The sequence below is a fragment of the Triturus cristatus genome, chromosome 2_1 (assembly GCF_964204655.1).
Source record: "Triturus cristatus chromosome 2_1, aTriCri1.1, whole genome shotgun sequence".
Taxonomy (NCBI): Eukaryota; Metazoa; Chordata; class Amphibia; order Caudata; family Salamandridae; genus Triturus; species Triturus cristatus.
Window position 1 is genome coordinate 556,274,751 of NC_140581.1, and position 20,672 is coordinate 556,295,422.

At 40.5% G+C, this 20,672-nt stretch overlaps 1 pseudogene; it reads right to left on the minus strand.

Moving 5' to 3' along the window:
* Positions 1-20,178, minus strand: part of LOC146865622 (uncharacterized) — a 95,268-nt pseudogene extending 75,090 nt beyond the window's left edge.
* Positions 20,179-20,672: the final 494 nt, after the last annotated feature.

Genomic DNA, 20,672 nt, shown 5'->3' on the forward strand with positions numbered 1-20,672 from the left:
TGGATAGAGTTTGCCCCAATTGAAGACAAGAAACTTCACCACCTTCCTGATTAGGTTTTTCAACTTTGCTTAGCTTTGCCGGCAAAAATAATTGATTTACCCTAGCTCTTTGCATAGGGCCCAGCATGGATAGAAGTTTGCACTACCTACAATTCTGTAGCATTGTCCTTTTTTATATCCCATATTTTAGCATTTAGTTAAGGCAGGTGAACTGTTTTAACCAAAGTTTTTGTTTTTGTTTACCATATCACACTGTTTAAATGGCAAAGTCAAAGTATTTCAATCTATCCAGCCCAAAATTTGAAATATATAGTGCTGCATTTTGTATGTCTAAAGTATCTTCCGTAGAGTTCAATGGAAAAACCAATAAAATTAATTTGAAATGCTGCTATTTTGGAATAATCTTGTTGAAAAATTCAAAGCTTTTATATTTTTTATAGAAAAGCTGAGGAAAAAAGAGGTCATAAATGTTATAAATATCTGTTGTGACACAATAAAGTTTGTGTATGAAGAGATAGCAAAACTGTGACAAGTAATATCCTAAGGACTGTATCAAGATTTTGTAAATACCTATGAGACTTTACTTAACTGGAACCCAAATCTGAACAACTCGGCCCCTACAAGGATGTAGCTAAGACAGCATTTCCAAACCTCAAACGTCCATAAAATAGTTCCATCAACAACAAAATGGTGGGGCATCTGGATCTAGCCAACTTCCAGTGATGCATGAGATTGAAATCAGAATTGCTGAAAAAAATCAATTTCATGTCTGGGAACATTTTGGTTGAATCATCAAAGATAAATCTATTAGCTGGAGTCAAACATGCCCCAGTTACAGCGTTGGTTTCTTTGAAGATGGTATTCCTACAGTTGTACACGTTTTTGCAAAATGCAAACACATGGACGGAATCAGCTTACAACCCTCCACATTAAAATCATGTCATATCTTGTTTACTGCCATACCGTAATATCTTTTTAGGTGTGCAATATGACTCATGAATGGTCTCATAATCCTGTGGTTGGGTACGGAAAAGTCCCATGCATGGTAATGGATTTGTACTTTACCCTGAGTGCCCTAGTTGCAGTGATATCAGGATCTCTGGTTCTGATTTTTGGTCCTGGGCGAACGCAAATCATGTGTGTGTGACAGGATCTAGGCCAGTCTCATGTATTGCAGGCTTACTTAGATCAGGAAGGGTTCCCAAAGAGCTACCCTTGTCTGGGGGAAGGATACAGCTTTGATTGGGAGTTAAGTACCATGATCAGTAGAGTGAACAGGTCTCTTTACCTGGGTTACTGGAGTAAGGCCCACTAGCTCACTCATGTGAAGTGTCACTGATGTGTGGTTAACCCACACTTGGCTTATATTAGGATGGATGTAGCGCCCCACCATGTGCCCATTTCTGTGTGTGCATGCCTGGATGTATATGTACCTGCGAGTGGTGCAATAACTGAAAGTCAGCAAGTGTCTGAATGAGTGCATTGGTATGTATCTGAACCTGTACGCAGTGCAATACATGGAATGCAGCTCGTGTCTGCATATGTGTACTGTGAATTATGTGTACCTGTGAGTGGTGCATTGCATGGCAGTCAGTGCATGTCTGTGGAAGTTTGCTGGGATATATATGAGCTTGTGAGGGGCACATTACATGGAAGCTTCTGAGTTCCATTGTGGGAGACTTGGGCCTGTTTGAGAAACATGTAGAGGTGAAGAGGCCCCCACACAGATTTGTGGGCAACAGCATTGCTGAAACTGGGTGGCACATATGCACTGGAGCAAGGAAGAGCCAGGGTCTTCAGTACACTTCTAAAGGGATCTTTCATTAAGGAAAAGGTCTCTTGTCAAAGGGACCTAGATACATCTCAGGCACGTGATGAGACTGAAAAGGCAAACATAAAGTGTAGGGCCGGTGGCCTTTGTAACTTTTTAGTAAACATATATAATTTAAACTGACATCCAGGTGTGATCCTCTTGTCACTGTCATGGCCTGTGTTTAGGGGCTATCACATTTGGAGGCATTCCTGCTGTCATAGACAGTATTCTGGCAAAAGGATAAGGCAGAAGAGAGGGAACTTCAAAGTGGGCAAACCCCATAAGACTCAGACACTTATTTATGTCTGCAAACTGATAAGATAAAGGAGAGATTATCCTCCCCATATGGTAAAAAAAAAGCTGAACATCAGCACAGAGAAGCTCAGCATGACTTCCGCCTGTTGTGATGAAGACTGAGAACTATGGGTGTACCAGTCTCCCTACTGTGTAAGGGGACATCACTCACAAAGATCAAGGTCATTAGCTCTGGAGCTTGGAGTACCATCTTCTGCCTGATCCAAGGCTAGGGGACCCTTTGAGGGGAAGAAGGCTGCCTGGAGGCAGCGAGGTCCAGAGAAGATCCTGCGAGGTGATCCCAGGAGTGTGAGATCTTGTTTGGACAGGACTGCCACACAAATTGGGCTGGGTATCTTTGTGTATCTTTCATGACCCGCTTATGATAGATGGGGCCGCAGTGAATTGAAAAAGCTGTTCCCCTGGTGTAGGGCTTTAAGAATGATAGGAGCATTGGCCTTTGCAGTGTTGTGACCCAAAGAGGGATGTTGCCTTGTGTGCGCTATATGCGACTTCTGTATGGCAGGTGGGGGCTGCCGTGGAGATTAAGGGCTGTCACCTGTGCAGAGTAAAGGGCTGTTTCACTGTGCAACGTCCTAACCCGAAGGGACTGTCACTGGGTGTTCCACTCTGTCTGACCTCAGTATGGAGGAAGGAGCCATAACAAGGAGAGAGGGCAATCACCTTTGGAGCAACACGCAGCCATGAAGATGTTGGAGGTTGTTACCTGTGAGGATGAGCATTGATTCACCCACCTGAGCCCAGAGTACCCAAGACCTGTCACCAGACTTAGGGAGACTTCCATGGAACCACAGGAGGGCAGGCACTGTCTGAATGCCTTGACTGTGTCATCAATCAGTGATGGGCCACCCCCATGTACTCTCCAATCCACCTTTCCAAGAGTCGAAGGTAAGATTTAAAATCGGGCCACCGGGCCTTTGGGGGACTTTCTCTGACTGGAGCGCTATGGCGGAGGAACCCTTTGACTTTTCAAAAGCCATTGTGGAACATCTATTTGGTACTCACTAGAGAAGCCTAGCCTGAGAGGCTAAGGACCATTAGTGGGGGAGGTGGAACTTAAGAGTTCACCCGGTTAATGCTAGTGTACCTGACTTAAGAAGACTATGAATATTTATTTTTATGTACTGTATTTCAAGTACTGTCCATATATCAATACTACATTTACAGAAAGGCAAGTATTTAATGGAGTTATTGGATGTATTTTGGTTCTTGAGACTGTGTTCACTTCCAATCTATCTCCTCCTTGAGAAGCCTTGTGCTTCCTGACTCACACTGTGCTGAAGGGATACTTTCGCAGTTCATCATAGCAGGCTTGAGATTTCAGAAGTAAAACGTTCCAACCACCATGGTTGGACCCAATAGCTCCTCCTTGCCCCATGGCCCGCTGAACAGGGTTCTAAGAGTTACGTTCTAATATTGGCGGCATTGACCATGCTATAGAGCCACAAAGTGCTTTCTTTCAGTTGCTCCTCTCCTACAACATTCTTAGGCCACACTGTCCATTTGATAGCTACAGACAACAAACCATATTCAAGTTGAAAAATTAATTTTTGTTGTTGTTGCATAATTAAACCTTTTTGAGCACCTATCAATAAAGCAAAAATAGACTTTGAACCAATGTAAACTTGTGGTAGTCAATACCATGATCACAAGTTTGTCAATATTAATAAAATGTCTACTTAAAAATACCAAAGAGATTATATAATTCTCAAAAAGTATCAAATTCATTACATGTAATAAAGGAGTCCAGCATAGGATTAGTTTATCACCAAGAATGTGTGCCAGAACTCCTGAAGAACTCTGGTAGGAGAGATTTTTCCAATATTGAGATCAATGGATTGCATTTAAGAAAATCAGAGTGCCTGCCCCACAATTTTCATATGTGGGCAAATTCCTTTAAGGATTCAAACCTAACCTGCTTAAAACAGGAGGATTCAAACTGGAAGAAATTGATGCATTGGTTGAGAGTCTCAAAGGGACAAGGCACAAAGCTGCACCTGTGGATGAGTCGCTGACAATGAGGAGATACTGTATGAGGTCTCAGTGAAGCCATAGACGAAGGTGGGAAAAGCTCTGAGTGGGAGAAGCTGGGTTTCCATGCTGAGGATTTTGTTGTTGTCGATGGGGTGCTGGTTATCATCGAGCCCGGTGAAGAATTTTACCATCAGACTTAGATGTTTTCACAGACCTTGGATTTACCCACTGGGATGAAGGTGGAAGCTGCAGCCAAAGACGCCTTCATGAGGCCAGGAGGTCCTGCTGAAGAGGATTTGCTGCTGTGGGGAAGAAGGTAGCAGGAACTGTGGCAAAGTCAAACCCACCGGCAATGCACCTTTGTCAGATTGGCTTGCTGGCAGGTCCCGGTCTCCTGACGGTTCTCAGAGGGGTTTTTGCTACAAATTTGTCAAAATCCCAGGTTTGGGAATTTGGTTGGAGGAGGCCACTTTGGCACTATATCAATGGTTTAGGACCTGGGTACACTTGAGGGCTAGGACTCACTCCAACAAGGAACAGTAGCAGGCTGGGGAAAGGATGTAGCCTTGCGGCTAGAACGGTCAACCTCGAAGCTGGGGAACCGGGCTCGAGTCTCGGCAACGACACTTAACATCCTGTGATTTTGGGCAAATCACTTAATCTCCCCGTGCCTAACAAAAATGAATGTGTCCATCTGTAACGAAACTGGTGCTCATTTAAAGCCCTCTGATAACTGATATCTTTGGGTCTAGTATGCGCTATATGCAACTCTAAAAAAAATAATTGCAGGGTCTCTGAAGCTTGTTGTGTCCCCGTAGGTCACACAGGAGGCCAGCCCAGCTAGCATTGGAATCACTTTGGTTGTCCTGGGTTCAAGGAGCAGATCCAATCTTCCTTCCTCATGCAGCAGGGCAGCATGACAATCCTTCCAGCAGCCGGGCAGGAGGGCAGTCCTTCGTGCAGGAGAGAAGTCATTCTTCTAAGAGTTCCACAGATCCAGAAGTGATTCTGGGGTCTAATATGTATACCTGGCACCTGCCTTTGTGTGTGGGAGGACCCCCTGTTTTACCCTCTCCTATGGCTCTGGAAAATTATTCCCTTCCCCTGTCAAGGCTCCAAGCTGTCTAGGGGAAGAAAGGCTGGTGTCAGGTTCCTTTCTGTGTGCTGAAGGAAAATCCCTTTGTAGGGCAGGGTATAGCTATGCCCCTGCCATCATGGTGGGATGGCCCATCCTGCCCAGATCAAGTCTCCTTTGTGTCACTGACTGGTAGGAATACACAAACCAGCAACAGCAAAGACTTCCACAGTCATGTAACAACCCAGGGTAATTGTAGAAGGACACATTTTCTAAAAGTGGCATTTTAGGAATGTGAGTTAAAATCCTACTTTACCAGTAATTCATATTTTAAATTGCAATTTATTTGAGTCTAAACAGCAAATCTTTATCTGCTACCAATCCATAGTTATCACTTATTGAATAAGGTACGGTGACCCGATGTTAGCCAATGGGGGAGATCGTCCTTACAACACTGGAAAATGACCTTAGGAGTTTTTCACTGCCCTATGAGCTGTTGGTGCCTACCTTAGGTATGACATAAGTATTAAAAAGAAAGGTTTAGGTCTTACAAAAGGATTAGATTGCCTGGTCCAGATAGCAAGTTAAAACTGCTCTACAGGCTGCAGTGGCAGGCCTGAAGCATGTTTTAAACTGCTGCTTTAGTGGTTGTCAGAATGAGTGCTGTAGGCCCACTAGTAGCATTTAATTTACAGGCTCAGTGTGCAAATATTACCATCTACTGGTGCGAGGTCCATCTAAAAGTGCCAGACCTAACACAAACAAACTGGAAACCCTACCTATTTCCTGATGGAATGAATATGGATCTCATGATGGCCAATAAAGCTGCAGAAAGGCCCACCATTTCCATCATTCTGGTGCCATTCTAATACCTCAGATCTATGAGTGGCTAACTGTCAAAATTCACGAGGAACTTTAAAAATCACAGCACTGCTCAAGGTTTTCTATATTCCACAAAAGCTATTCCAGGTAACCTTAGCTGTTCAATTAATAAAGCTGGCACAATTAAGTGTATTGCTTTAAATAACCACAAAAACTTCAGGAGGACCAGCCTATTAATATATTGCAATGGCCCATAATGCCAATATGGTCTATATCATATTTTTTGCATCAGCATAACCCACTTTTTTCTATATAGGTTCTCAATTGAATGCAATCATTTTGTCAACCTTAGAGGACAATAGTAACCCCAAGTTGACCAACTGATTCAAACCACCTGTGTTCAGCTGGAAGTACAATATGACTTACTTATCTTTTTGTTTTGCCTGTGTTTAACAGAAAGCCTTAAATGAAACCAAAATGCTTCAATTTCTGTATCTGTAGCCTGTAGTGCTAACACCACAACTGAGGTAAAGATGGACATATCTTTTGCATTGGCAGCAACCTTACATTTAGGCCTATTAAAAACATTGTATATATATTTTATGATTTCTGAAGATAGCATTGAAACGACTCTCAATACAGAGCAAATATAAGCAAGAATCAGGGGAAACCCTGCCTTGCAACACAATAAAACATACAATTATGAGATCTACTCTAACAGCCAGACCATGGTTTAGTAATTGAAATCTGTTATCTGATTAAGGCCCAGCCCCTGGTTTACTCAAAATGAACCAGATTGAGGCCAATAAACCTGGTGAATGCCTTCTCAGTACTGACCAGGATCATATTAGCCCTAACACCAGTAGTTTCTGCAGTAATAAAGTTCACAGTGGTTATGTTTTTAGGATCAGAAGTGTCCCTGGTTGGTATAAAGCCGTAGTGCATAGAAGAAACCAAACTATGAATTATATTTTACATAGAATTAGCCAAGATTTTAGAGTAAATATAGGCAACTGCTTTAACAAGAGAAATGGGATCAGACAAATGGAATAGTTTCCTTTCACAAGGGCATAGAACCAGCCCCAGCTGTCTCACTGTCAAAGAGCCCTTTTACTGCATTTAGAATGTATTCCAAAGTAAAGTGTATCTCCAGGGCAGATGCTTCTTCCAACACAAAATTACCCTTGCCCATTAAGCTTTTACTAATACTTTGTCCAGTATACTGTTAAAAGCTGTGAGGGAGATTCACAATTTCCAGTATAAAGTTCAAATAAATAAATAAATCTCCCTGGTTACAGATCTAGAACTCTGTTCTTTCCATTAAAGTCCCAAAATGTGACCTATAGATTTGCTATATTATAAAGATTTAGGACACTCTATATAACACAACTTTGTGAATATGACGCTGATTTGTCGAATAAGCTGACAGTGGATGGTGACTAACTGTTTGTAAACCTCATAGCCATGTTTCTACTCATTTTGTTGTATCCAAATTTGACTGAGCCTTAATCCACTGGCTATATTAATTTTACAGCATTAACACATGATTACATAATTTATTAGACTCATGAAGTTCACATTTATGTTTATGTATCCTGAAACCTGGTGTAGCACCTCAGTAATACTGCTTTCAGGGAACACCAGGTGGCATTTAATGATCAGCTGCAACATTAACACATCATGAATTCTTCTGTGGTAGCAGTGTGAGAGACACTGATCAAAAGGCCATCCTTTATACTTAAGTAATGAGGATAGAAATAACCCTATAAGGTCTATCAATACGTTGTTATGGTCTGACAGTACTTTAAGACAAATTTGTACCCATGCCTGTTGCAGAAGGATTAAAATGCACAATATAGTGTCAGTACATGAGTATGGTCTTTAAGGATGACAATTATAGGTACAGTCTCCAACATTACCATGTATGGTAGACAAATTATCCCTCAAATCTAGTAACTCAATGAAACTGGTTGAACTTTGGCCCACACTTTACACATTCTGGCCTTACCATTCTCACTAGAACATTCAGATATTGGATTTAATTGAACATTATTGTTTCCACAAATAATGAACAGATTTTTCCAATCTGGAAATTCTAGTAATAGCTGAGAAACAATTGCGGTGTTGTCTACATGTGTGCCCTAAATTGAACACTCTGTCATATGAATTTCAGTGTGTTCTAAGTTAGCTATGGCCCATTGACTGCTATCACCTGATTTAGCATATCACAAATGCATTAGCCCTAATCAATCCTGTGACCCCTCAGATTGACATACATGCATTTGTGGCAACAGCCTGATTCCCTAACTATTGCAAAACAGTTGGCCTTCTCTTTGAGCATGAGGATCTTAAACACCGGGGATGTCAGCCTTTAAATTGGCTAATTCCACCCAGATCTCCCTTCAATTAAGTTGTTAATTTATACCATTTACATTTCAATTTACACACATACCTTGAGTAATCTATCAATAAGATTGTACATAGGTAGTGCCACAGCTGAAATGCATGTGCCTTTCTAATTTTTTGCTACTGCCCTTGTCCCATCCCTCAGCAAAGCCCTCCACTCCAGCCCTCTATCCTACTAGGCATCAGAATGAATTCAAAACCACATTTGCAGCCCATAGGGGAAATCACCCACATACTGGCTATTGAATTGCAAATCACTGGAAGAAGCCAAATACCATCTCCCATCCCCTCCCCAATCTCCAATTATAAAGAAAAAAGGAAGAAGCTCAGCATCAAATAAAATATAGCTAAAATGCGAGTAAATACAAATAGGCTTTAACCATAGTCAGGGAATCTTGAAAAGAAAATTACAACAGTGCCTGACTAGAGTTCACTAAATAGCCTACAAATGCCATATCAAAATACAGACTATTGGTCTTAATGAGTTAATCTGTTTTAGTTGCCTCTCCATTTTCTTCCAAGAGTCCAATTGTTGCATTTTGATCTCAGAGGAATAAAAGTAGGTACAATTATTATAAACGATCTTCAACTTAAGGTGTTCCTGTAGAAACACATTTGTACCCAACTCCTGGAGCTCTGAGATCATCTAATGGGAGCAACACCACAGTTTGACAGTAGAATCACAGAAGTCAGCACAGAGGAGAAATGTAGATACATCTTCAACAATTAGCTTGGACAAGTGCACTATGTCAATTATTAATTTACTATGAGAAAGTGGATTATTAGTTGAGGTGAATAGTAGTCCACCACACGTAATGGTGCCACTATTCCAGAAATGGTCCAGTAAAGGTTTCATTAATTTAAACCTGTGCTCAACCCCTGGTAACTACCATCTCTACACACCAACACTTGGATGCAAATAAATGTGTCAGCCAAGCAGCATTTCTCCCCAAAATTACCATCGGCAATCAGCTAAAATAGGGGTTTGTACTTGCTCCATCTCTGTTTCCATTATACATTTCTGACTTGGGCAATTAAATAAAAAAAATCTGAATTCTTGCCTTTTGAACTGGGGAGTTATCTATTCAGTTGTCTGGCATGCGCAGATGACCTTGTAATCTCCAAACAGATCCCTATTGGATTACCACATCAGTTTACTGCACTTAATAAATATAACCAATTGACGGTCTATCTGCTAACATCAAGAAAACTGAAATAACCTTCTTTGGAAGGAGGCCACATAAATTCTAATGAAATTTGGCAATAATATGGGCAACACCATTGGCTATTTCGGCTTCCAGTTGGACAACCATCTGACATCTACAAATCATTTAAATACATTAAAAACAAAGGTCATCATCATAACAAAAGCTTTGAAAAAGGTTTTTGCAAGTTAATGTAGAGCACGGTATCAGGCCAACCATCTTAGCATTTAGGGCCAAACTAATTTATTTCTTGAGCTATGGTTCACTAGTACTGAATGAAAAGAAGTTTAATAAAATAGGCACAATGTTTCTGAAAATGCTTGCTTTCTATTTGATTTACAAAGTTCTACTCCACATGCCATGATTAGACTTTAACCCCTCCCCTGCTCATGACGGAGCCATTCCGTCATGAGCCACGGTTGCCGTGTGCTCATGACGGAGTGGTTCCGTCATGCCGCGACCGTTGGCGGCCGCTCCGCCCACGCGGCGCTGTTTCCCCGCCTGTGCGGGGGGACAACGCAACTGGGCGGAGTCATGACGGAACCACTCCGTCATGAGCACAGCTCAACCGTGGCTCATGACGGAGTGGCTCCGTCATGAGCACAGCGCCACCGCGCTGCCCCCCAACCCCCCCAGCGCTGCGGCGGAATTCCCGCCGCAGCAAAAGGGTTAATTAAGTCTCTGATTATTCAAAGAGGTTTACTGGATCCAGAAAAACAACTACTTATATGATTGTGCCTCTGCAAATTCTGATTCTCTGCAAGGTTGATATACCAAGAGCTGACACAGATTTCTGTGACTAGCTTGAGTACCTCTTGCTAATAAATCAATATTCTTATCCAAAATCATACCCTACCAACTTTAAATGACTTGCTGGAAATGTCATTATCAACATGCAAGAGAGTTATTAGAGAAAGACTTCAGGAGTCCTTTCATCTAAGGGATTTATTAAAAACTTCCAAATACAAACACTTAGAGCTTCTCATGGAATCCAATTTCCAGTTAAATCTGCAGTACATTGATTCTAATTTAGAGTCACCAACAAACATTTATTTTTAAAGATTCTGTCTAGTGTATATTCATTTGAAAGAGTTTAAAGGCCTCTGGAATTCTACATTCAGATCTCCAAATTGTAGACCTTGTAATAAATGCAAGAAATCTTTGAACATATCATCTTTCTTTGTCCTGAGTTGAGCGATATTTTCAGCCAAGTATTTACTCCATTTCTTTAGGAAGTTTTCCTCGTGTACTTTAAAGGAGGCAACTCTAGTATGCTTTATGGCAGAATCAAAAATGCTTTTATAGGGAAACTAATAAAAAAATTAGTAACAAAACATATATAACCTCAAATAAAAAGATATGAAATAATGGGCCTATAAAGGAGGTTGAACATATGTTATGTACTTTTTTGAATGCACTTTAGTGGCTGGTGAAAGAAAGACCTATTCTATAAATGTTAACTGTTCCTTCTAGCACAGCTTTTTGTTTTAGCTGTTTAGGGTGTTGGTTTTAACAATGTAAAGTATGGGTTTTATCAGTTTGAATTATGTATAGGTATTTTGCATAGAATTATATATTCTACACAATAAAAATATTTTACCTACTTACCCTGGTAACTATGGCATGGAGCAGACAGGGATAACTTAAGGAACTGTTATAAAGCATTCAGATGGACAAAAACTATTAAAATTTTGAAAATACAATGCAATAAAAAATCCCACTCCAATTTATAAAAACAGAGAACATTTTCATAAGCAAAATGACACAAAAATGACAAAAAAATCTATTAAATGGAAATAGAGATCTGAATTTGTAAGGTCTTAAACAATCATAGCACCAAAAAGCACAAAGTGCCAACCACAGGTACCTGGTCTTGCAGAACAATTAACAGTTAAGGCTGACTTCGATGGATCACCAATCAGAGATAGGTGGAAAGTTTACCTTAACTATTATAGAGATAAGAAGTGGTGGTTGATGAGTCATTGGCCGATCAAGCAGTAAGCTGGATCCAATGTGAGGCTTGACAATGGTTGGTTGCTGAAGAGTAGGGTCCCGGTGTAGTTGTCGATGAAACTGGGAAATCTCTGAGCAGGCGAAGTCTGTGCCCAGGTAAGGCCTCAACATTGGTACGATGCAGGTTGGCATCGGTCCTGGTAAAACCCTCCATGTTGGGACTGAGAAACTTTTCTGGAAATCAGATCTCCTTCTGTGAGGCAAGCTGGCAAGTTGAGGTCGACCGGCAATTCAATGGCTGCAGCTTCGAATGCAACCAAGGTCTCGAATGGTTCTCCAAGCAGAAAGCTGGCAAAAAAGACCCACTTCTTCAAGCTTGTGGACAGGGGAGTCCACCAGACACGGGTAAAGAATCTAGAGGCCACCACTTGGGGTTAGGACTCACTCCAACAAAAGACACCTGCAGGGTCCTGGGGCGTTCCAGTTGAAGTAATCAGCTGGCCTACTTCGCAAATGTGGGCTTCTTCCAACTTTTGTATACGTGCAACTTAACAGAACATCAGATAACTGATCCTTGTAGTCCACTTTTTTGTCCTGGGCGCAGATGGCAGCATGTTCAGCCCTTAGGCTTCTTCTCACAGGTCTCAGGAGCAGGTGCAGTCTTTCTTCTATCTTCCATGCTAGCTTGTAGGTGGGATTAACTCTTGACTCCTCCCTAGCCAATAGGAGTAAAGTTCCCAGTGATAGCTCTATCTACTTTTGTAGCCACTCTTGTGTTCCCAACTACAAACAATCCCATAATGCCCTTCTCTATGTAAATTCAATATGGCATAGCCTTTTTCCCCATGTGCAGAGCTCCTGTGCCCCCCCCTAGAAGTGTGGCCAAGCAAATGAGCAACCACTCCTCTGTGGGCACTATAAACCAGTTTTGGGGGAAAGACCCTCTCCGACTGGGATAGAAGCCTGTCTGGCCAGAAGGACAAAAGGGAGGCTGTCCCAAGTGTGAGCTACATCTGCTAGTGACAGGGTAGGCATCCTTTGAATAAATAGAAAGCGAGGCGGAGAACAGCCCTGAGGCCATCCTGACAATCTCTTCCCACACCCAAGGCCTTTGTCTCATCTCATTGTGGAGGTATTCTCATCTGGGTGACAGTTGGAAGATCAGGCAAATGGGCTTTTTAAGGCTTTAGGCTGGTTAAATGTCACTTTTTAAAAGTTCATTTTGTAAATCATTTAGTACAAATCTGACTTTACCAACAAATTGGATTTGTAGTTATTATTTGCGAATTAAAGTTTTATCTGGTTGCTAAGCGGAGATAAGATTACTTTTAATAACGTAACCCAATGCTTTCTTATGGAACTGCTAACCCTGCTGCAGTGAAAATATTGTAATGGCATTGCCACTATAAGGACAAGTTTAACAGGAAGCTTTTACATGGCCTACTTTCAAATATTATGAACACTGACTTATGGGCATTTAAGTCCTACTCAGCAGTGACCTAAATTTTATTTAAAAGGAGGGTTTAGGCCTATCACAAGGGGTTATTTTGACAGGTCGAATTTGCAGTTTAAACCTGCACAAGCAAATTACTGGTGACAAGTTATGCATTGCCACTTTAGTGGTGGCACAATTTGTGCTGCAAATATCAATCAAGAACAAAACCCACTGCCTGCAAATGATTTATGAATACTCTATATGTCAAGGATAGGGAACTACTTAATCCCGTCCCCAAAGGGATAACGCAATGAAACCATTATTGTAAGGGCATATATTTCAAATTGATTTGACCCTTTTTCAGTGTATCAAAATATCAAATATACATTTAATTAACATTTATTAAATACTCCAATAGATACAATACCATATCAACAAATAATTGCACATATCGGTGGTGCCCAGGAGCATCAAAAAAACAAATACCCCCACATACTGGCAACAAAAAAATACTAACTCACTCACACAATGCATTGCTCAATGGCAATCCACTGCATCAAATATAATGATCTCCTAAACAATCGTGAGGATATTTTACATAAATTTAAACAAAGAATGCTTCATAATTATTCATCCCCATTGAATAGCCACAATTTTAAAATGTGTGTCCAATGCCCCATTGTAACATATTCTTTTGAACCTTCATGTGAACCTCAGAAAAAAGCACGTAGATGATAATATAAAAAGGAGACATTATGGTCAGTGGACACCAGCACTGATGCACGTTTCGGTGGATGACCCAAAATGTAGGTCACACCTTCTTCAGGGCACAAGAAACATAATGTACAGGATGCTATGGGCGCCTGGGAAACCTGAACTAATGCCAGTTCTGGGGGAACTGAATAGGAGACCTGTGCACATTGGTCAGTCATCTGAAAAATGGGGCTCCTTCAGGTAAACAAAGGTAGCAAGCTTTAGGATGAAATGCCCGCAGAGGGGTCTGGTGTGTATGGATAGGGCGCACAGGTCTGTTATCCATGGGCCAGGTATTCAGGGCGTCCTGTCACCGTGAATACGGGGCGGCCAAATAGCAAGAGTATATCGTCCTCAATTATCTGCTTATAGGTCCAAAACCAGTTGCAGGACTGACTCCAGAGTTTCCCCCGGTAGAGTCAATATGTGCTGCAGTCCACTTGTGATATACAGCTTACAGACCCTGGATAAAATGAAGAGGTTTGTCGTTCTAGTATGAAAATGCAGACTGGCGTTTTAAAGGTCTCAGCCTTGTGACCTTTAAAACTGCAACCTGTATTTTCAAACTTGCACAACATACCTCTAGATGATCCTTCCAGATCTCATCCCAATGAAAGTCAACAATCATTTCCCAGATAAAGTGTGTTCCTCATAAAAATGATGTGTTTTAAATGCATGCCCTAATCTTGCAGTAATGGTCTGATCACCCAGCAACTTTAAATCTTTAGCAGCGGTATCCCTCAGAAGGTTAAACTCCCCCTCATAACTCCCTTCAAGCCCTTGTAATTTTTTTTTTTGTACTGTGTCATCCCAAAACTGTGGTAGTGCTTTATTTACAGACTGATCCAAATGTGAAAGGTTTCGACACATTGAAACTGGATCTAAACATGCTTTTTTTATTGGTGACAACAGACTTCAACTGTGGGGGTTCCATCATATAATGTCTCTTTTTCCTGAAGCACTGCACCAGTCCATCACAATTTCTCAGTAGGGATTATATTGAACAGTGGACTTTCAGAACAGGGCAAAAACCCAGTTTACACAACCAGCACATTCGTTTGTGTTCATTAAGTCAAAATTCTGCATGTTTCTAAAGTTCCAGATTTAAACCAATTACCAGACAGTACTCGTTTTAAAAGTTACACAGCAAACATGATTTAAATAAATTAGGCAATATTGTTCCAAGTGCCCCAGGGTGCAAAGGGTATTGCAGCCTGTGTTTGAACTCTTAGATCCTTTGTTATTACAGAAGGAGCTTCAGATGTTTGTACAGGCCCTTCTGTGAGATCAATCATTCCAGTGTTGGATGTATGCCTTTACGATCATAAGGGCGTGTGTTCTGATTTGCATAGGTTGTGAACCTATGGAAATGGATGAATCCTTTGGCCTAGCACCAGCGCCCCATTACAAATGCAGAGGAAAGCACAACAAATGGTTGAGAGGATCACTGAGTGTGCATCACCAAGAAGGTGGCACACATTCAATGCACCACCTGAAAGTGAACCTCAGAAGAGGTGAACAGGGGTCTCAGGGATCCCCAGAAATCCTCCTGCAGGTTGGTGCAGAGAATGCCTTCATCAACCTGTAGGAAGAGCCTTGTCTATCTTTGAAACCTGGGTTGGATTTCCACCTGCAGTGACAGATAGACCCGCAATTTTAAAGAGCGGGTCTGACTACAACCAATGTGATGCTGGAAGGATGCAGATTCACTCCTGCACTCTGAAGTATTAACTGCAATGAGACACATTGTCCTAGTATGCACCCAGGACACCAAGGGAAAGGTGAGACTATGACTTGTAACTGAAAATAGCTTAACTTGAACACTATGCATTTGCAGGTCGTAATAAGTTATCCTCTGCCATATTTTTGAATGTTAGATAGGATTATTCCTTTTTCTATTTGATTAAGTAGCACCGCCAGTATTCCTATCAAATAAGCTCTTTGTGTTTATTGTTATATACATGGTGTGCAAACACACCCTTGCTAACATTAGGTGCTCAGTGCTCTGTACTTTTTAGTAATAAACAACTGTGCACACTATCGAGTTTGGTTGGAAAACACTCTTGTTTATTTAAATTTTTAACAAGAAAATGAAATACACAGGTGAAAGATGGTGTAGTAAACGCAAGAAACAATTTCAGGTAGAAATACATTATAGCATAGAATGTATTTAACATTTCTAAGGAGCAAAGTAATAAAATAAGACTATGTCAACAACAAGACATTAATCTGCAAAGATACAATACAGCCTCTTTTCAAACAAATTATGAAAGAGACACAAACTGCTAAGAGCGCGAGAAATATTTAATATGATCCTCCAGAAACTTTGATGGATGCGCTTCTCTTTTTCGAGCTATGGTAGAAGGATGATTAGCAGAATTAAAACTTTGTATAGCCTCATATCCGTAATTACCTACCACACCCTTAGAATACACTTTAGCAGTTTTAATGATGCTCCATTTTTACTAGAATCTTCTATCAACTAACGGAATTGAATCTTTGATAAACTAAACCATTTTCAAAAATTAGAAACACTTATAACCACGTTTATCATCCAGCAAGGTTTCCTTACTCTGCTGTACACCTCCTGGAATGCACTGATGTCATCCAGAGATTATATATGTATATACCCTTCGAACTAATAACTAGGACAGGAATTTGTGTACCAGTGCATAATACAATATCTCATTTACACGAGTAGACAATCCTAAAATATTTAATCATCTTTTTGACAATTGACATTCGTAAATATTTTTCTGTCACAAAGTTCAGTCCAATCTACAGGTAATTCCTTCAAATCAGTATTTTATTAAACAAGTGCTGTTTTTAAAAACAAACATTTTTTAACTTAGATAACTCTTTTCTAAACCAACATTCCAATATGTTTTATTTGAAATTATAGTAAGTGGTGAGCCTGATTTCCATGACTTGTAATAGTAGTTTACCGATTAAAGTGTACAAATACATAGATTTAACATTGCAATTTGTTTACTCAGCTTTGAACATAGTGCTCCTCACGTACAAAGTGACTTTATGGTTGAAAAGATCAGATCAGCTCCTGTGCGACCGCAAAGTGGCATTTTAAATGTACAAATCCCAAATTGGGAATCACAGTTTTAATTTGTGAGTACACACGAATCGGTATTTGGAGGAAAGTGTTAAGGGCTCTCTTGCAAATAAGCCATGAACTAACGTTTTGCAACCGAAATCTTGTTTACCTGCAAATATACCATAAATATTGGCTATAATCTTAAACTGTATTTCGGTGTTCATCTCGAAGACATACGTGCACTTTAACAATCAGTTGAGGCAGGGCATCACTTTAAAAGAATTTCTGTAACTGAGGTGATTATCTGTTAGAATAAAAGTCATGCAATGTTTCTTTAATATGAAGTTGAAATACTTTGTGCTCCTGGTTTACTATCTAGATGTCGTCATCCCGACCGCTGAATATGTAAACCAATACACCACAAGCAGAATCTATAGTATGTGTTTAATAGTATTGTTTTGGCCTGTGCTTTGTGTATAATTAACATTCGATGTCTAACAATGGCTTTTGTCCCTAAATGACCAATTTCATTGTCTGGTGTAGGCAGTGTTAATTGCCGTGGAAGGGTGTGTTTCCCCAATGCAATCATGCCCTTCTGTCTGTGAATTAAAAGATGAGAACCGATGACTGGAGTTTAATTATACTAATTATTTTTATTAAAACATGGTTTGCCTTTCGACCTTTGCGTCCTGTTAGCAAAAAGAATTCTAGATGTACCCCATCGAAAGTATTGGCAATACTAAACTTTCAAAAGGATTCGGAAAAAATTATGTGAATGCCCTCCTGCAAGCCAGAACACCTAAACAGTTCACACCTATTGATGATATTTGCATTTTTAATGAGTGTAAAATTACTGCATTTTGGAAATGATTACTTCTTCCAAGAACAATATGTGAGAGAACTTAGAGATATATAAGCAGGACGGGCGCCAGAGCATGCACATTTATTAAAAAATGCACACAGTTTCTCCACTTTTCAAAATGATCACGGCCAAGTGTTCATGCACAATGAGAACCCAGAGCAAAGAAAGCTCTGGGCCACATTAATCAAGGTTTTTCATTGCCCTAGGGCCATGCAAGGTAGCTCAAGGGCGAAGCAATACCGAAGTGAGATTTATCAAGCCACACAAGGCCACCTCTCAGGATTGTTTTTATGGGTGCTGATTTTTAGCACCTGGAACTCGTTCTGTGCTGAAAAATCAGTGTGAACAGCACCATGCAGCGTGCCACAAGGCGCTGCTTCTCCAGTTGCTTGAGTAGATTTTCTACCCGAGCGGCAGCTTCCTCACCGTGAACGATGGCAATCACCCTCAACTGCCCACATTGGGGAAATCTTGCCTGGTGCCCTCCTAATGACCAAAAGTCATGGTAGGGAACGCTAAATCTCACTCACGCTCACCAGCTTACCATTAGCGAGCTGCATAAGAGTAAAAATTCCGCCATGCGGCGGTTGGAAGTATTTGGCTGGAACTCTGTGTTACATGTATACCGCGGATTGGCCAAAACACCCGCCCCTAGTCCTGGGTCACATAACTGTTGAGAGAAAGGACTACATATTTAGAAATCAACATATTCTAGCACATCAGAAATGCAATTTAGAACATACTTTAATACAAGTAAAATGTATATTTTGGATATGACTTACAAAATGTGTGAATACTTTTTAGTAGAACAAATATTAAAACCAAAACATGTAGTAGAATAACAAATGTAGACGTGAAAAATGCTTTTAGAAATGCTTTGCTACAATTACATGTATTTTAGAATTTGCACCAAGCAACTATACCTCACATGCAGCAGTCTATCGTGATGGCCGTAGCACATAATTCCCACTTGTTTGTGTTCATCATAGCACTTATCTAGTCGGCACTTTTTAATCAACGTAGTACCGTGTAGAGCTGGCCATTTACTGCGTGCTCACCACCATGGTCAAATTGGTCACCCTTTCAGCTATGACATATTCATACTTGTTTTATCTCCCAACCGCCCTTTCCCTAACCCCATTTTCTGTTCTCTCCCCCTTTTTTCCCCTTATTTCCTCCTTCTCGCCTTGTCTCAACTCAGGCTCTCTCAGGCATTTTATAGCTCTAGTCCTGATGATGATCCCCCTATTTTGAGTAGGGATCGAAACGTCACCGACACTCACACAGTGAATCCTAATGTATGATGATTTATGCGGAGCTCTAGCTGTCTTTTGACATTGATACTGTTTTAAAAATGTATTGTTAATGTCACGTCTTGATGCGAATGCCTGAGGTCTGGAAATCTGTTGATTTCCAATCCCCGTAACATTACTGTGGTGTACTGCCTTTTCCTCTACATGTGATGTTTTAGTCACAGAATTCTACTATGTCATTTACGGAATGTTGTATGAGTCATAGACCATTGTCATGACATTCTATGTGGAGTTTGCCAGTAAACCTTAGCAGTTGATGCTAGACCTGCTGGTTGATGGATGGGATTCTTGGTGGAATAAACTTAAGAAGAAACTGCATACCTCTGTCCAGTCTTATGTCTCAGGCATGCTTCACTGGCGTAGTCGGCAGGATGAACACGAAGAATCTCAACACAGAAGATTGGTGAGAGATCTCTTTATTTAAAAAGGAAAAGATTTATCATCTAAGGATAATTTAAATTTAAGGTATATCCTAAGTGGGAGTTACCTTCATGAATCATTAAGAAACATGAAATCCTTACTGCAAGTTAAAGAAGTTACTCAAATTTCGCAAAATTCATGGTAAAGGATTGGGAGCTTCGCCGCATTAGTACCCTGATTGATCTAAAAGGATTTTGTAGCTTGCTGGTGTTTGGGTTTTATCGATGCGGGCTCATCCTTGCTTCCATCTGGGACTTGTAATGTGACCCTGCTCATAACGCTTCTAAAGATATACAATGACTTTGTGAGACTCTTCATATGACGCTTTTAAAGAAATATAATCGGTAGTAGTAATCAGCAGGGAGTGCTTATTGCCTGGAAATTTATAAAGCCTCATTGTGACTAAGAGGAAGTGCTTGTTATTTCCTTTTGAATGAACAATTTTATATCTTCGAAGGCTCTACATTTAGCGCTTAATCATTTAATGACAAGAAGCACGTGATGAACTTAGAATGCTGTTCATATTTCAAGCTCTATACATTTGACTGGTGGTAACCATAAAATTAAAGTTGGTGCTTGCAAAATATGGAAAAACGTAGTGTATTAAGGCTTCATTGTTAAAAAAAATTTGAAAGTAAACATTTTCGTTACCTGAGGTTGACGTTTGTCTTTAGTTCGAACCCTGAGCGTGGAGTCGTCATTGTTTTCTGACAAGCTGGTCTCACGGAGCTGCGCTTCTGCGTAGGGATCATACGTCACTACGCTGGGTAACGTGGAAGTCATCTTTGTTTGGGAAGTTGTTGAGGAGCTGAGGTAAATCTATCCATTGCGCATGAGATCCGTACGCTGATGCGCACAGCACATAAACTTCATCATTCATTGCGCATAAGATTTGTACGCTGATGCGCACAGCACGTAAGCTTCATTATTCATCATTTACATTATGCGATGACGAAGAGCTGAAGTGAATCTGCTTACTGCGAATGACATGTTGACGCTGATGCGCACAGCACAAAGTCTTCTTCATTCATCTGCATATATCGCGCTGATGCTCACAGCATTCATGTGGATTTTGGAAGCCATTCTTGTTTGAGGTAAATTTATTGGAAGCGCTCTGCATTTGATACGCTGATGCACACATCACAAAAACTTCATCATGTATTAACAATCCTGATGTGCACAGCATTTGTAACGCTAATGCGTACAGCTTTAGGATATTATTCAGCATTTAATTTGGAAAGCTTATAATGTCCAAATGATATTATTGATTGATTTTA